Source organism: Rhipicephalus sanguineus, chromosome 1 (assembly GCF_013339695.2).
Source record: "Rhipicephalus sanguineus isolate Rsan-2018 chromosome 1, BIME_Rsan_1.4, whole genome shotgun sequence".
Lineage (NCBI taxonomy): Eukaryota > Metazoa > Arthropoda > Arachnida > Ixodida > Ixodidae > Rhipicephalus > Rhipicephalus sanguineus.
In genome coordinates this window covers 53,761,606-53,775,036 of record NC_051176.1, presented here as the reverse complement: position 1 = coordinate 53,775,036, position 13,431 = coordinate 53,761,606, and the positions used below count along the sequence as shown (strand labels likewise).

Below are 13,431 nucleotides of genomic sequence, written 5' to 3'. Positions count from 1 at the left end.
TCACGTTACTTGAAGAACAGTGCAAAAGACGGGACCAAGAAAGAGAAGACACATCGAACGCTGGAGATGTATTCTTTTTCTCGGGGCTTCTCTTTCTTGGTCGCGTCTTTTGTGCTATGGTTCAATTACCATGCATTTCAACCAACTCGCCCAGTCTGTCATCTTACTTCAATCAAATCACATATGCATCGCATCGGGTCGCTCAGCATTTCTTGGGTTCGTTGCGTGGTCGTTTGCTTTGGACTTTGATCCCGTCTGCATGGGAGAAAACTTCTCGTTCAACCATCTTTCTTTAAGAAGGAGGCTTAGATTTTTAATCGTGGGACGATAAGATTCCCGAAGGTTCGAAATTATTGCTTAAGTGTAAAAGAGTGTAACATCATCCTTATTCACCCAGTGTGGGAGACAATCAAAACGAAACTATGGTCACCAAAAGAGACAAAACGGCTCACCACGAGAAGAGACGTGTAGCGCACTTCGGATATGGGCGGTCGACGGCCCAAACACGGCTGCTGGGTGCATGAAAAGAAAGCGACCAGTTTTAACTTAAATTATTGCAGTTTATTACCTGCGAGAACCATGATGTGATTATCACGCCTTCTGTAGTGGAATGTCTCCGGATGAACGCCCGTCTCAGGTTCCCTAACGGTCACCTAAACACATGTGCACGGGCGATTTTGCGTTGCACCCTCATCAAGGCACTGTCACTATTGAGGGAAAAGAACTCGCGCCCTCAAGCATAGCAACACAAAGCCGTAGCGACTAAACCACCACGGCAGCTATGTACAAGGTGATCAAAGTTAAGTCGACAGTTTTTTTTAGGGGCGAAGCTCCTTAAGGCGGCACCCGTTCGTCCCTCGTAGTCGTCGTGATCGTAGTAGTGAGTAACAAGTCTTACGCTTTGACCTCCAAGGTGGTGCCGGTGGGAGATTTCTCCTGTGCGTTGTTGAACAATAAAAAATTCGCAGCGTGCGCGTTAACTAAAAGCCGAATTCTTCTGTCTCTCATTCCCCATTAGTAGCCATTGGCATGTTCCAGTAGGAAACGTTAGTAGAAGTAGAAGTGTAAGTGTTAGCTAAAAGCCGACTTCTTCTGTCTCTCATTGCCATTAGCAGCCATTGTTTACCTCCAAGGTAGTGCCTGGTGAGATTTCTCCTGTGCGTGATTAAACAATAAAATTTTGTTCAAAACGCCGTTGATTGATGAAATAAACCAACGAAAGACGCCAGATGTTTTGTAAAAGCAGAACGAAAGAACGCCAGATGTTTTTCTTAAAGTGTAGTAGTAGTAGTTGTATTTAGCCACCTCGCCCGATCGTCAACGGGCGAGGTGGACCGGCAACGGCGCGAGGACCCTGCCGTACGAGAGTTAAATCACACTAAAAGACATACTTTGCGGGCGATACACTCTAGTGAGCTTTCAACTTTTCGTCTTAATGTACATGATAAAGAAATTATTTCTACGAAAAACGCAAGGCACACCTTGAGCAATATGTTTGGTTTTGGGACGCTAAATGGAACCATGAGGCGATGCGAAGCCGGAGCACTTGCACGATCGCGTTCCGTTGGCTTTCGTTGGGCATGCTACCGACGTCGCGTCGTGGAACGCGCGTCCTGTCTTCCCTCTAGCCTCGCCTTTAATTCGCACAGGGCGAGCGGGGAATGCGGTCGCTCTTGGCGCTCTTTCGCTCGGGAGCGGACTTCTTCCTTGCATTTCACCGATCACAAGTGATAATGAAGGGACCACGTAAACCAACAGTACAATAAAAGTTTGATGTTTAATATACACACGATGTTTCACACTCTTTATATTATGTACTGGGCGCATTTCACGGAAGAGTTTCACGGTTTACAGATGATTCCCTCCGTAGCTTCGCCCCACTCATCATCATTCACCCCGTGGATATGCTGTGATTTTTTTTTAATTAGGCGCTTAGGTGTACGTGGAGACTACCTCTACAGTAAGGTTATGCATGCGCCCAGTGGGACACAGAATGAGCTGGTAATTATTGATGTGACTTAATTAGCTAAAAATGAATAATTAGCCTTTTAGTATAAGCAGGCATGTTTTTAGTACGGTTGGACGCCGTCGTGTTTCTACGCAGTTTCATTTGGCAGAATCCTTCTACCGCATTAATGCTTCGAGATATCGAACTGCAAAGTTTAGTTGCCGTTCGCATGATTACGCATGCCAGACAGTGAGGACCGACCTCCCTCCCTCACTCATTCATTTACTCACTTACCTATCCACTCACTCACGGACTCACTTCCTTACTTTCTCATTCTCGGACGGACTTTGCCGCTCACTCACCCAGCACTCACTCACTCACTCATTCACTTACTTACTCACCTACCTACTCACTCACTCGCATACTTGCTTGCTTGCTTGCTTATTCACTCGCTCACGGGCTGACTGACTGACTGACTGACTGACTGACTGACTGACTGACTGACTGACTGACTGACTGACTGACTGACTGACTGACTGACTGACTGACTGACTGACTGACCCACTCACTCACTCACTCACTCACTCACTCACTCACTCACTCACTCACTCACTCACTCACTCACTCACACTCACTCACTCACTCACTCACTCACTCACTTACGCAATAACTCACTCACTAAATCGCATGCTTGCTTGCTTGCTTACTCACTCGCTCACGGACTGACTGACTGACTGACTGACTGACTGACTGACTGACTGACTGACTGACTGACTGACTGACCCACTCACTCACTCACTCACTCACTCACTCACTCACTCACTCACTCACTCACTCACTCACTCACTCACTCACTTACGCAATAACTCACTCACTAAATCGCATGCTTGCTTGCTTGCTTACTCACTCGCTCACGGACTGACTGACTGACTGACTGACTGACTGACTGACTGACTGACTGACTGACTGACTGACTGACTGACTGACCCACTCACTCACTCACTCACTCACTCACTCACTCACTCACTCACTCACTCACTCACTCACTTACGCAATAACTCACTCACTAAATCGCATGCTTGCTTGCTTGCTTACTCACTCGCTCACGGACTGACTGACTGACTGACTGACTGACTGACTGACTGACTGACTGACTGACTGACTGACTGACTGACTGACTGACTGACTGACTGACTGACTGATTCACTCACTCACTCACTCACTCACTAACTCACTCACTCACTCACTCACTCACTCACTCACTCACTCACTCACTCACTCACTCACTCACTCACTCACTCACTCACTCACTCACTCACTCACTCACTCACTCACTCACTCACTCACTCACTTGAATACACTGCGAACCTCAAAGGGATCTTAACAGGTGTGCATACACAGTAGATTAGTAATTATACAACTGGTACTACCTGTGCTATATGCTAATGCAACAACAAATCAATACAATGATAGTGAATTTAACGATGTAAATGTAAACAGAGTAATAAGCCATAAATTATAGCTCAAAAGATTTCCCAGAGGAGAAAAATTCATTACAACACGAGGCTGTAAGAATTTTAGAACAGGGGTGTTAGACCGTAAAACAAAAATGCATAGTGTGACTCCTCAAGAGCGGGTGAATAAAATAAAAGGGGACCATGAGGCGATGCGAAGCCGGAGCACTTGCACGATCGCGTTCCATTGGCGTTCGTTGGGCATGCTACCGACCTCGCATCGTGGAACGGGAAGAGGGACGCTACGCGCGTCGTATCTTCCATCTAGCCTGGCCGTTAATTCTCACAGGGCGAGCGGGGAACGCGGTCGACAGGCGGGCGAGAGGGGGGCAGCGTAGGAGAGGAGAGAGAAGGGGAGGGGACGTTTTTCGGTTCACGAGAACACTTTCAATCCGGAACAACTGAGGTCATGCAACGTGAGCAATTATGCATATCTCAGGGTACATAGCGCGTACCTCAGGCAGGAATTCCAAAGCAAAGATATGTTGAAATTGTGCTAAAAACGAAAACAGTGGCAACCAGAGATATTTATAATAACGCAAGTGGACTTTTGCGCGCCTGTCACGCAGGCCAGCGCGGGGAGGGCATTGTCGGCACTGAAGTTCGTTACAGCGAAAGCTGTTATGAGATCACAACAAAAGCCGATTTTGGCGCCGTAGTTGTCTGCCGTCGCCGCCGCCACCGGTGTCCGTAACCGCTATCGCGCGGAATAAAAACAAAAATAAAATAAGAAAAAATACCCAGGATCGAATGGGATTTGAACCCGCGGGCCCTCTGCGTGGCAGTCACGTATTCAACCACAATCCCACGCTGGTGCTTGTAACTCATTCGCAAAAATACTCTATACAGGCGTCATGTCGGGCAAGGAATCGTGTTAACAGTTAACATATGTCTAATATAGCGCGGCAGAAGAGTAAAATAACAACCTGGCGTCACACAATGTGACTTGCGCAACGAGTCAGTCATTGAATGCTTTCAAGCCGTTACAAAGGGCTCAGCCATAATTCTTCATCGTCATCAGCCACAGCACAAAGTGCACATCATGCCTCACAGATGTGTAGCGGGTACCACGATTCTCCGAAGAATGACGAAAGATGGCATAGTGGGTGCTCGCCACTTCAGAAAAATTAGTGGGTGCATAGTGGGTGCTCGCTACTTCAGAAAAATGATTTATGGCGTAGTGGGTACCTTTCATGTGCACTTGTATTAATTGCCCGAAGAGAGTCTACAACGAGCTCTAGAAAGGCCGCTCTTTCAGCTTTCGCTGTGACTGTGCTGCGTGTTATGCGCAGGCCTGGCGATTTTATTGCGATAGCAATTATATGGACACTCTCGGCTGAGTTTTGCCGTCGCCGTCTGTCGACGCCGTCATGTCCCGGATATATATATATATATATATATATATATATATATATATATATATATATATATATATAAGGCACAAAGAAAAATAAAGCAGAAGAAAAAAATTGGAAGTACCCGACTGCCGATTCGAACCAGCAACCCTTCGCTACCCGTAAACTCGCCCTTACTGCGCAACCAGCAGGAAAGAAGAAGGGAGACAGGAAAGAGCGCAGACTACCAACTGTTTATTCTCAGTTCACGAAGCCAATATATAGGCATGCCACGCTGCGCCATCACGATGCGCACAACACCAAGATTCACTTACAACACTGCACCGTGGACAGAGCTGTGAAAAAAAACACCTCATTTTTACCGAGCGCCACGTTTTTTTTGTTGTCACATAATCACGGGGTGTACATCTCTACTTTATCTCTTTACTATTTAATCTTTTTACAACTCTAATCTTTTTACTCTAATCTTTTTACAACGCAGCGTGGCATGCCTATATATTGGCTTCGTGAACTGAGAATAAACAGTTGGTAGTCTGCGCTCTTTTCTGTCTCCCTTCTTCTTTCCTGCTGGTTGCGCAGTAAGGGCGAGTTTACAAGTATGAACCAACTAGTCTGCAAAGAAGTTTTGCTGCAACAAACTTCGCTACCCAGCGCGCTGCGTTATGCAACTCAGATACACGCCATGGATGCGCCGGCGAAATAACGGCGAGCTATTTATATACATCATGTACAGCTGGTGGTAAGCACATCTCGGAGGAGCGAGAGCGTGTTTTCTGTCACGCAACACTCCTAATTTTCTTTTAATTTGAAAACTGCCCTTGAGTCGCGCACGACAAAGTGGCCCTTTTCTGTATCCACTCGTGATGTGGAAGGAAAAAAAAAAAGAAAGAACACCGGGAACACCTTGCATCAGACGCCCCCGTGTGGCTGGAGACGCAGGGGGTAACTCCACGCCGCACAGTTTAAAAAGAAAAATAAATATCTAAGAGCGTTTGAGTCTCCATTGTTGACACTTGCTGACGCAGCGCTCCTAATTTTCTTTCATTTCGAATACCGCCCTTGAGACGCGCACGACAACATGGCCATTTTCTGTACCCACTCGGGATGTGGAAGCAAAAAAAAGACAAAGAACACAGGGCACACCTTGCATCAGACGCCCCCTGTGGTAGGCGACGCAGAGCGTCACTCCACGCACCGCAGTTTAAAAGAAGAAGAAATATCTCAGAGCGTCTAAATCCTAAATTTCCCCACTTATATTAACCGCCGGTTTCATGGCCAATCCACCGTAGTGGTTAAGAGCCAAGAATTAAGGGTCAAACAAGCAAGCAAGCAAGCAAGCAAGCAAGCAAGCAAGCAAACAAGCAAGCGAGCGTCTGATTCTCCATTGTCGACACTTGCAGCGTGTTGCTCAAGCACATAGGCGTCCATATTTTACAGCGCAAGACGACAACACAGTAAGGAACACAAGACACACGGAGCGCTGACTGACAACTGATATTTTATTGAAACCAGCCAGTCTTTTATACCACTGGTGGCGAGGAGAAAAGGTTGCAAGGCCATTTGGAAAGGCTAGATGTGTGCCGCACTTTCAGGTTTGTTGACGATCATTTTGTATTTTTACACTGTGACAACCTCAAGTTTGAGGGGCTGTTTTCAAATGTTCACCCCATCTTTCTTGAGCACCTTCAACCATTGGTTCTAACACATGAAACACCAGTTCATGACACCATTAGATTTTTAGACCTTTCACTTCACTTCACACCCTCTCATGTATGCTGGTCTTACGAACCCCGAGCTCAAAAACCCATCCTCCCTTACGCTTCAGTCCATTCGAAACTTGTTAAAAGAGCCATTATTCATTCTGTTTTTAATAATGTTTTAAAGAAGTGTTGTGAACACACTATGCAACAAAGCCTTAAGGAACAAGTCAGTCGCCTCACGGAAGCTAGCTACCCTTCCGAGCCTATGGTCGCTGTTGCACAGAAACTGAAGCATAGCCTTAGAACTCACGATGGCAGCGAGCCAATCCAACTGAGAGAAAAAAGAAAAAAAGTTGTTGTCATGCCCTACCTCCATCAGGTATCACACAACCTCAAGAGAATTGGAAAACGCGCGGGTGTGGAAGTCGTCTTCTCGGCTCCCAAAAAATTGGCTGGCATGTGCAAAAAGGTTGACCGTAGGAATGGAGAATCACGTGGATGTACAGTCAGGCATGTCAAGCAGTTTGTCGAGTGCAAGAAAGGTGTAATTTATTCCCTGCCGTTATCGTGTGGGAAAGAGCATAGAGTTTCCTACAATACTTACTAGAGGGAACTCTGGCGCTAGTGTCTATGGGAGCTGCAATGCATCGCGCTTCAGCCAGCATGGGAATCATGGGTAGTACACGGATTTGTCTAAACTTCGTTCTTTCGGCTCCGTTTGGCTCCGCGTGGCCTGCATCCGCTTTGTCGCAAAACGAGGTTGAGCAAAAGTCAGCAGTTTCACTTCACCACTTTAACTTCTTTAGGCTCACCGATTCAAATCTGGTCACGAAGTTCACAACGATCCATTCTTTTATCCGAAAGAAAGCCAAAACATAGCAATAAACAAAGCCACAAGTGCGTTCGAAGCCCACAAGCACGAAGACTAGGCAAATCCGTGTACTACCCATCATTCCCATGGTGGCTGAACGATCGCAGCGCCAGAGTTCCCTCTAGGTCATTTTAGGAAACTCTATGGGAAAGAGTACGTGGGACAAACCGGACGATGCATAAACCAAAGACTCAAAGAGCACCATGACAATGTCGCACGCGTAGCCACTTGTGGTCACGTTGCCAAACACTGCAGAGATTGTCGATCTGACGAAAATGACAGCGAACCATGTGAACCGATGTACAGAGACAGCAAAGTAATAGGCAAGCATCGTGATGCTCTAACAAGAGAAATACAGGAGGCACATGTGATAGCGAAGTTGCAAGATAAGTGTATAAGCGCACCCTCAGTAGCATTGTCCCAAAAAGAAATCAAATATCTTGATTGTGAAGTTTGATGCATGTCTATTTTCTCCCGGCACTAATGTCTCTTCCGTGCATGTTTCTTGCCCGTTTCTCCTCGCCACCAGTGGTATAAATGACGGGCTGGTTTCAATAAAATATCAGTTGTCAGTCAGCGCTCCGTGTGTCTTGTGTTCCTTACTGTGTTGTCGTCTTGCGCTGTAAAATATGGAAGCTAGAAACCAACTCGCCCAACATATTACCTTGTGGCACATAGACGTAACAACTGTGACAGTTGTTAGTTCACGCCTGCCCTGTGCATGCATGTGCGTTCATTTAGGGCGTCCTTCTTTGTGCTTCAGCGGCACGCTGCAAGTATCGAGCTGCTTTGGGTTCTTCGTGTGACATTTCGATTTCATGCTATCGCATTCATTGCTTCGCCCTTGCGGCGAAACTGTGACTTTTTTTTAAAATCAGAACAGCGGTCTCGCACATCAGAGAGTACACTCAATGACGTGCTGCTTCTGAGATCGTGCTCACTCCCTTGACACAAAGCATTGATCCCGCTAAAAAAAGTCGTAATTGACTTTTGAGATAATAAATACTATGACTTTGAGTGTATACTGGTTTGTGCTAGTTTGTAGGAAGTCGTGGTACGGTTACTTCCGCTTCTCTGAAGAACGTGGGAAGAATTTACCCTTGCCCATCTTTCTTAGTTAAGAGGAGGGCAAGTAACTATATCACAAATCCAATGTTTTTTTATGGTTACCATAACTTCAAATATTTGGATAAAAAGAAAAACTGTTACGAACCGTTACGGAACATTTTTTTTCGTTCCGGAACAGAAACAGAACGGAACTTTTTGTGGCGGAACGAAACTAAAACTGAAACGAAAAATATTTCGTTCAGAGACCCTGTTGACTCGTGCATCTAGAAAGTAGCGACGCAGGGACAAGCCACCCATGACACAGGCGCAGGCAACCTTGGACGCATGCGCACACAACGTGGTACAAATACAGGGAAGGTGTATAATGCCACATCATCTCATTGTAACAGCTCGTTATTTTCAAAAATAGTTGAAAAGCTATAAATAAAGGTGGTTAAGCATAGTTACAGGAACTCCTGCGAAAGCAGAACAACGGTAGCTTTCACAAATCGCGAGAAGAGCTGCCGGCATCGCTATCAATTCTCAGCGTTGCTTTCAGATCCTTTCAGATCGAAAAATACTGCTTGTAAGATAACTACGTGCTTTTGTGATTAACTACTGCAGCTACAAACACTGCGAAGGGTGAGCTTTCTGTCGCACCGTAAAAAAATGGGTCGAGAAAAATCAGTTGTCGGTCCCTTTAAAGAAAGGCTGTGAGAAGGTTAGGCAGGGGAGTTATCTTGGCCCAGATTAAAAAATCCGATGTTTCTGAACAAGCGCTAGAAATTTTGTATTGAAGATTTCTCGCTAAAGTTAGTATTTAAAAAGTTAATTCAGTAATCTTCGATAATACCGAGCTTGGCGGATTGGAAAAAATATCCTGACGTGCTCTATGGGGATCAGAACAATACTCACCAATTCGAGACGCGTAGAGCCTATGTTTGTTTTTACTGCGATAGCAAGCATGTGGACACCCTCGGTGGATTTTTACCGTCTCTGTCACCGTCATGTGCGGTATATGTATATGTATATGTATATGTATATGTATATGCAGTCTTGTTCTGATCCATATAGAGCACGTCAGGATATTTTTATTAAATGCGAAGCATTTCTTAGCGAACCTCAGGCACTTTGGGCGTTTCAATCTATCTATCTATCTATCTATCTATCTATCTATCTATCTATCTATCTATCTATCTATCTATCTATCTATCTATCTATCTATCTATCTATCTATCTATCTATCTATCTATCTATCTATCCGCCTACGTCTGGGCACTGTCCCGGTCGTCTCCATAGATTGTAATATACCAAAATTTGCACAGCACAGGATGAGTGTATGACGAACACGATTCACTGGTGATGACATGAATAAGGCAAAATACCTGTCGCGTGCGTCATGAAACCCTTTCTCCCAGTCATGTGCGGTACATACCCGCAGAGATCTCATACTATGCGGGTATGTGCCACAGGCTCTAACCGGCCCGTAGCCAGGGGAGGGGGGGGGGGGCGCCCCCCTCCTTTGAAATTTTTATGATACATGGTGTTTTACCGAAAATAAATAATGAAAATAGGCGTTTTTCTCAAATAGTCAAGGATTTTAGCAAGTGGGCCCCCTCCCCGAAAAAAATTCCTCGCTACGGGCCTGGCTATAACAGAGTCTCAATCAACGCAGTAACCCCGAACATACACATTGACACGGAAGGAAAGTGATAATAATAGTAATATTGTTGGGCTTTTACGTCCCAAAACAACGCTATGATTATGAGAGACGCCGTAGTGAAGGGCGCCGGAAAGTTTGGCCATCTGGTATTCTTTAACGTCACTGACATCGCACAGTACACGGGCCTCTACTATTTCGCCTCCATCGAAATGCGACCGCAGCAGCCAGGATCGAACCCGCGTCCTTCGGGTCAGTAGCCGAGCACCGTAACCTCTACACCACAGCGGTCGACGCAAGGAAAGTTTGGGAGCTGAAGACAGGGCACCCCTGGAAGACGCTGGGCTACCATCCACTCGTCCACGTGGTCCGCAACGTCGACCACGTGGATTACGCAAAAACCGGGGTCAATGCTTCCTGCAATAACTCTGCCGAGAGGACCATGTCTCTCATGATTACCGGTGACTTCAGCATTTATTTATCAAAATCCAACAACGCCTGGCTCTTAGACGGCATGAAAGACGGCTTGGATGTGGACAGGTCAGTGCCTCGTCCAGGACAGGAGGCATCATAGATCATTTCTTCGTAAAAGCCATCCGCGATTTCCGCCAGCTCTACTATACCTCGCACTTCAGTACACTTAGACCGTTCGCAGCCGCGATCACAAACGGATCCGATAACAAGTCCTGTCCAGCTGCTGGTGCTCACTGATCACGGTGATGATGACCTTATTCAAGAACTGCCAAGAACCCCTTCCACACATGCACACGGGTTCGTGAAACGTTCGTGCGTTCTCCGTCATAACTGATAAGTATAAGCATAACAAGTGTAACCCAACTCTAACTGCAACTGTGACTGTAACGTACGTGCAGTGCGCCTGCGCGTGCCACTCGGCTCTGTATATATGATAATATATCTAGGTAAACTTTTCTGAATAAAGCTTAGTTGCGAGTAGCGCCTGTGCTGTGCATCTGTGTTCCTTCATTGTCCTATTCGAATTCGTGCTATCCAGTATTGAAGAATATAAGCACTACATATCAGCTTACTGCGTCTGGTGTTGGTAACACCTATGTTGCTGTTGGCATCGTTAAGCAAAAGTAAACAACTGGTACAGGCCCGTAGCCGGGGGGGGGGGGTAGCCCCCCCCCCGAAATTTTGGTTAATTAGGTGCTTTTACCAAAAATATAAATAATAAAAAGGTGTTTTTCTCAAATAGTCAAGGTTTTCAGCAAGTGCCGCCCCCCCCCCGAAAAAAATTCCTGGCTACGGGCCTGAACTGGTTATGTAACACATGTGTAGCTCTTCAAAAGATGTGTGTGCGTATACCATTTGCACAATTCTCCAGCGTGGTTCCGTAACGTTTCGCTCAATGTGAAAAAAATGTGACACAGTCACCTTCCTGCGCATGCTTCGCATAACATCGATTCCCACGGTACGCGTGATCTGCCGAATTTTTTTAGAAAGCAATTATACGGACACTCTCAGCAGCGGATTGTCGACGTCGCCGTCATGTCCCGTATATATATAAATATAAATATATATATATAAATTACGAAGTACGCGACCGGGGATTCGCACCTGCGACCTCTCGCTCCGCAGCACGCTGCTTTGACAATTACGCCATGCGTCATTCGTTCCCCAAGATACCAACGGTAGAATACAAATGCATGCGGCGTTGGGTGAAACGCACGGGACGCCACACGTCGTGAAATTAAAATTATGGGAAACGCGGGCCATGCTGCATCGTTGCCCGCGCTGCGTTTGCGTCGTATCGCTGGCAACGCTCGCTAGTTCTCCATTTTGGGCTTGTAGCGCCGCGCCACTCGTGGAGTCCGCCAGGGAAAGAAGAGCGTCCCGTGGTGGCACGAGCAAGTGAACGCTTTTGCCCTTGTAGGCTTATGCCACAGGAAGGAAGAAACGAGACGGCTGTACCCGAATCACAGTATATTTCTTACACTGTGACCAGAATCCTGAGGCTAAAATTACAGCGCGAACGCACAAGACACCGACGAAGAAAAGAAACGTACGACACAAGCGCTGACTAACAACTGCTTTACTCTTTCATATGCCAACGCATATATGTAAGCCCAAGGCAGCCTTACTGCCCATGCGCACACAATAACTCTAAACCAAAACGTTAACAAGGATGATAGTGTATTAAATACGCGAAGACATGAAATAATATTCAGATGGGTGCAGGGACAAAGAAGTAAAGAAGAAGTAAGAAGGACAAAGATGTGCGTTTGTGCTGTAATTTTAGCCTCAGCAATATGTACCAACTAGACCCAAATGAAGTTTTATCTTAGTGACCAGAATCGACGCCCGCGGGGAACGCGAGCCGGGGCTTCACGTGCCACTGCCAAGCGCCGTCTTTATTTTTTTTCTCTTTAGCTCGCGCACTCTCCGTTTTTGTTCGCCGCCCAAAGGAAGGCGCTGCAGGGTCTTGGGACAACGCGAGCGCAAGAGTCCGAGAGTGGCTTGCGTTCTGCACATGCGTCCTGGCAGCTTGCAGATTTCTTGGTTCCCCAATTCTGAAACTCTCTAGTGTTTCGCCGGAGTTGGGATGTGCGCCTCCGACTTGTACTTTGACAAACAGGGCGTGGCCGACCGTGCTCGCGCGCTTATCTCTTGAGGGGGAGTTTTGTACGTCTTGTGCTGTCACCGCAATGTTTGCGTTGAAGCTATAGACCGCACGAAGGTCACTTTGCTCGCTGCAGCGGCCGCGTTTGTGAAGGGAGTGAGTTGCTAGATAGAAGAGCCAAAAATAGGGGCTAGTTGAAGTAACAACTGTGACAGTTAGCTCTCATCTTGTCTATACCTGTGCGTTTTTTTCGTGTGTCCTTTTTTCTGTATTGAGCAGCGCGCTACAAGTGTCGAGCTGGGACTGTTAGTTCACACTCGCCTTGCGCGTTTTCTCTTCCTGCGTTATTTGTGCTTGAGCAGCGCGCAGAAAGTTTCTAGCTGCTTGCCGTTCTTCCTGTGACATTCCAATTTCTTGCTATCGCATTCATTGCTTCGCCCTTGAGGCAAAACTGTGACTTTTCTGACAGCTAGCCGTAATTTGTGCGGCCTACCAGAAAACTATCGTCGTCATGAACGGGTACGTGCCACAGAAATTGGCGAATCCCACTACTCACGACTGGTTCACTAAGAGAAAGAGATAGAGAAAGCTATAGAAAGATATATATATATATATATATATATATATATATATATATATATATATATATATATATATTGACACGTGTTTAAACATAAACGACGATGACGATGGTGAGGTTTCACAGACTCCGGCTAGTGGGACAGTAGCTTTCGGTGGGAAAGACGAGGAAGACG

General features: G+C 46.3%; 1 long non-coding RNA gene across 1 annotated transcript in view; it reads right to left on the bottom strand.

Annotated features, from left to right (window-relative positions):
• The window catches only part of LOC119389213 (uncharacterized), a 38,668-nt gene that overhangs the window by 25,100 nt on the left and 137 nt on the right, over positions 1–13,431 (bottom strand). The window lies entirely within an intron of this gene.